At 53.1% G+C, this 5,129-nt stretch overlaps 1 long non-coding RNA gene and 1 other non-coding gene across 2 annotated transcripts; both read right to left on the bottom strand.

Moving 5' to 3' along the window:
* Positions 1-2,436: 2,436 nt before the first annotated feature.
* On the bottom strand, positions 2,437-3,944 carry LOC115948809. The gene is made up of 3 exons (XR_004082581.1): positions 3,823-3,944; positions 3,313-3,511; positions 2,437-2,734 (listed from the first exon to the last, which is right to left on the bottom strand). It is a non-coding gene; the product is annotated as an uncharacterized LOC115948809 (long non-coding RNA).
* On the bottom strand, positions 2,890-3,092 carry LOC115948811. Its single transcript, XR_004082582.1, has one exon. It is a non-coding gene; the product is annotated as a small nucleolar RNA SNORA74 (small nucleolar RNA).
* Positions 3,945-5,129: the final 1,185 nt, after the last annotated feature.

The following is a 5,129-nucleotide window of genomic DNA, read 5'->3' as shown; positions in this document are numbered from 1 at the left end:
GGGGGCGGGGGCGGGGCGCCGGCCAGGCCCCCCGGGAGGAGCGCGGGGCCCGGGACCGCGGGTTCGCGGCTCCCCTCAGCCGCTTCCGGGGAGCGGCACCGCCGCCGCGGGCTGTGCCCGGGCTATCCGAGGCGTCCGGGGTATCCAGGGTGCCTGGGATATCCACAGTATCCTCTGGTCCCCACGCAGTTCTCTGTGTCCCAGGGCACGCTCACGGGCAGCCGGCCCCGCCCAGCCCGAGGCCGCTCTCCTCAGCACAACGCAGGTGTCACCATCGCTAAAATATTCAGAACTCTGGCCTCTCGCTGGCTGTGAGGCCGTTAGAAGATTCTGGTAAAAAGGCCCCGCAGCCGATGTGCAAGGCTGTGCTGTTCCTCTGATCCAACATTGCCACCTTGTGCTGGATGAGGAGAGGTCCCTGTGCCGCTGCCCTCCTGAAATCCGTGAGCTGTCACCAAAGTACTCGTACAATCCCTCGAGTACTATTCGTAATTTGGATTTATTTCGTAGTCAATATCTTTCTCCCTATTTAATTTTGTGGCCAAAGAACCAGTCTCTCCATTAGCCTGGAAACTGCTGTGCTCCAGTAGCTTTAGGAAGGTGAGGGTGTGTACATGAATTCAGGGAAAACTCCAGGGGAAAGGAAAAATCTGCCTCTTCAATTCATCATAGGCTGATTTTTCTTCTCTGTAAGTGGCTGGAGAGCACAATGAAACAATAACACAAGGTATTTTTAAAAAATGGAAGTGGTACAATATACGTGTTGAAATAATATGGAAATGCTCAGAGAACAATCACAAGAAATCCAGCTCTTAACAAGCTCAAGGTAAAAAAACAATGAAGTGCTCAAAAACAAGCCCATAAATCTCAGTTAACAATCTTCCTGTGCTGTGATGCTGCAGAGCAGTAAAAGCAGAGCAAATGTAAAGCAATCCAGCCACTTTTGCCTAGCAGAAGTCATATATAGATTGCAAATGTATGGTTGTCCTAAACAGAACCATAAATCACGTTGTCATTTCCCAAGAACGAATGCAGGTCTTGCTCCATTTCCTGGCTTTATTTCACTGCCAGTCTTGGACCTCATGGGTTCTCTCCCAATTCCCTTTGCTGTCCTGCACTCGGGGCAGCAGAGCAGGTCCAAGGTGACTCATTCTGACCTTTACTGATCAGCTGTGTGCTGCAGAAGGAGCTGCACGGTGCTCACTGTCCCCTTCCTGCAGAGGGGACACCCTGAGCTCCAGATCCCGTGCTTGTGCTGACCACTGGAGAACCTTCAGGACATCCATATTTCTTATTTCCCAGTTGTGCACAAAGCTGGAAGCTGGACATGCCCCAGAACCCAGACCACACCCCATGAGCCCCAGTGTGGGCAGCAGGGCAGGGGGGATTCTGTCCCTGTGCTCAGGTGATTTCCCACGTGCAGAGCTGCCCCAGCCCTGGCCCAGCACAGGCAGGAGCTGGAGCTGCTGCAGCCAGGCCAGAGGAGGCTCCAGGATGAGCAGAGGGATGGAGCAGCTCTGCTGGCAGGAAAGGCTGGCACAGCTGCCATTGTTCACCTGCACAGGAGAAGCTTTGGGGGGAGCTCAGGGTGGCCTTGCAGGGCCTGAAGGAGCCCCAGGAAAGCTGGAGAGAGACAATTGCCAAGGGATGGAGGGACAGGACACAGGGAATGGCTCCCACTGCCAGGGGGCAGGGCTGGATGGGATATTGGGAAGAGCCCATATTCCCCATTTTTTGCCACTTTTGGGAGTACCTGCTCCAGCAGCAGAGCCCCCTGACACAGTGAGTGTTCCTTGGCTGCCAGCAGGCAGGACCCCTCACTGGAAGGGCAGCAGGTGCCCAGTTCTGGGAAAGAGGAAAATTGCTGGGCACAACATAAATCCACGAGGAAACCCCTGATTAGTTTTGCAGGTAGGATTTGTTTCTACAGAAACAATAAAACTCAGGCTTCAACCAGGAAAAACCTTTATTCCCCAGTGGTTAGTATTTTAATAAGTATTCCCATGTGCAGTACAAAAACTTCCCATGTGCATTCAAAGCTCTGGATATTCAGCTGGCAGAAGGGCTCATGGCTAAACTAACAGTGTCAGGGACATTTAAGGAGTCCGGATGATTTCACAAACCCAGGGTTTCCTAGAAGACTGCAAAGAATCCAAAGCGACCCAACTCTCATCTGGAGAGCAAAACACTCCTTTTGTTCCAACTTTTGCATTTAAATACCATTTTTGTCTGAAGCCCTGTCGGTCATCTTGCTCCTCCCCACCAGTTCTGGTGTTATTTTACATATTCATCAGCCTTTTCCAACCTTCCTTTGTGGGCTCACTTGCCCCCAGGCCTAGGGATGAGAGCTGGTGCCTCACTACAACCTCTCCAGTCTCTGTTCGGAAATCCTGCTGCACCCAACAGCCTTGTAAGATAATGAAAAGCAAACTGAGCAAGCTTAAATACAAATACGTTTAATTGAGGTCATGTAAAAATGTATTTCCAACAAGCAATGAGAGGAGATTAACAATAAATTGTACACATAGTTCTTGTTATACCTTGCCCCAAACCACCTTTGATGTTTTCATTTCCTACATCCACATTCTGAAAACAAATTCTCCAGCTGCCCTGTTTAAACTACGGGTTCCAGGTTTCCATCTTCACCTTTTAAACAAGGATCTTCAAAGCAGCATCGACAGCTTTACTTCTGACCGCTCCTGCTGCTCCAGGAAGCCCCACACCAACAGTTTACCTGTAATAAAAAACCCAAAATAAAAACCCAATAAAGAAAGTTGAAAAGAGGACTTCTATTGAACCCTTAGCACTAACCAGTTAATAACTGACATTCATTTTTATATAAAAGATGCACATTAAAATATCTGCAACAGAATTTTCAATTTTCTGTGTGTTGTCTGCATCCAATCTAGGCTCTAACTCCACGGGCAGGAGTTACTCCACTCTCAGGCATGCAGAGTGCTGCCAAAACCTGGCACCACTGAGCACCAGGACGGCCTCGCTGGTGCCAGGAAAGCTCAGCAGCACCTTTCTCTCCCAGCAGCATAACACTGGCACAGGCACTGAGCAGCCGCGGGCAGCTGACTACTGCTGGGAGGAAAAAACCCCAAAACTGGGGGGTTTACAGGGCAGAAAAAAGGTGGAGGCACTTTTCTGATGATGCCTACTCTCACCAAGGCTTCATCCAGCAAGAGGAATAGATAAGCTAAACTTATTTCTGAATAAACCACGTTATTTCCACCCTGAGGACCTGAGGCTAGCACAGGAGCCAGCAGAGGCCTTTTAGTTAATTCTAAAACAGCAAAACATTTTTACCCATTTCCCCTCGCTGGCTCACGGTCACACCTCACCCACGTGGCTCCAGTGCCCTCCCGGAGAGCCTCCCCGGCTGTCCCAGCACAGCACAGCTCGGGTTCCACACACGACGGGGCCGGGCCACCTCAGGGCTGCTCCTTCGGGCGGCTCCAGGCCACCCCCAGCTGCGGGTCACCGCGATCGGTCATCGGCTGAAGGCCTAAGGAGAGGACAGCAGAAACATCGCATATAAGCCATTAGTTCCATCTGTATTCACAAAGCTCAACAGCAGCGGCCTGGCTTGTGGTCGAGGACAAAAGCCAGCACACCGAGCGAAAGGCTGAGGAATTAATGCTGAACTGCACAGCCGAGCAACACCCCCAGTCCCGGGCACCGCGGGCTGCAGCGCTCGCCGGCAGGCAGGAACAGCTAAGTAAGAGAAAGTGAATATTTCAGGTGGCGCCTTCCTTCCCCAGAGCCCCGGTCTCCAGTCCCGCTGCCGCCGCCACCCGTGCCCTGTACCCCCCATACCTCATGGCGGCGGCGGTGGCCCCTCATGGCGGTGAGTCAGGCCCGCCAGAGCCGCTCCTTGCCCTCATGGCGGCGAGCTGAAGCAGCCCTGCCCACCAGAGCCTCTCCGTTCCCTCACGGCGGCAGGGCACAAAAGGAGCGCTTTCTTCCGCGCTGCCGAGGTGATTCCACAGGCACCGCCCCGCTCGCTTCGGCCGCTCCTCCCGGGGCGGGGAAAAACCCTCGATAATCAGTCACAGGGAGGGACTCTAAAGATTGTCTCGTCCCACTCCCTGCCATGTGCAGGGACATCTTCCGCTATCCCAGGTTGCTCCAATCCCCGTCCGACCTGGCCTTGGACACTGACAGAGCCAGAGCAGGAGACACGATGTGTGGAGCTGGGAGAACTGAACTCAAGCACCAGCTCATGGGAAGCAGAGGGCTGGTGGTCTGCCTCTGCTTGCCCCTTATGTGTCCCACTTCGAGCACAGGAGGTAGAAGTATCAGCTCAGAAACAGCTGCCGGCAACAAAAATCCAGCCTTGAAATAAGCAGAGAAAAAGTTGTGGTGCTACCAAGTGCCTTGCTGGGAGAAGCACAATTCCACACCTTCCCTGGCCTCCACTGGATGCCTTAACATCAGCCCAGTGCTCTGTGTATCCATGTCCGGGCACAGCAGTGTAACTGTGACCTCCCTCACTGGGGATCCATTCAAAGGAAGTTTTTCTCGGTGCTTTGTGCTCCAGTGAGACACTTCAAGGCCTTTCCAGAAAGCTTGGTATCCCTCCCCCATGCTCCTCATGTGCTTCTGCTCTCAGAGCTCAGCAATGAACTCAGCTGGAGCTGTGCCTTGCCTCAGGCAATCATCCACTCCAGCTCTGTCTTCTTCAAATGTTTCGTGGTCTATTTTCAGCCCAAGGCAGGCAGCTATTCCTCCTGGATGTGGGGTGCTCCTCCCCAGCTCAGCCTGATCCTGCCTTGTCCTGGGAAGCTCTGGGCTCGTTGTGCCCAGGACAGGGCCGTGTGCAGGGAGAGAGGCTGGTGCTGAACAGAAGGAGCTCGGTGCTTCCCCTGTCAGTGATGAACCTGGTGAGGAACAGGTTTCCCAGCTATGCCCAGTGCAGCACAGCAAAACCTGTCTGGGGGAGAGACAGGTAAGAGCAGACACAGAGCACTTCATGCTCTTGTTCCTGGGGGTCTCACTGCCCATGGCCAAGGGCAAGTGCCCACACAGGGATGGATGATGACTCTGCCAAGACCCTTAGCCACGGCTTCAGTTTGGAACTGTTTAATTCATTAGCACAGCATGGGGCCCAAATTAATGTCCTT

This window comes from Geospiza fortis, unplaced genomic scaffold (assembly GCF_000277835.1).
Source record: "Geospiza fortis unplaced genomic scaffold, GeoFor_1.0 scaffold320, whole genome shotgun sequence".
In the NCBI taxonomy this organism is placed as follows: domain Eukaryota; kingdom Metazoa; phylum Chordata; class Aves; order Passeriformes; family Thraupidae; genus Geospiza; species Geospiza fortis.
This window is presented reverse-complemented; position numbering and strand designations above follow the sequence as displayed.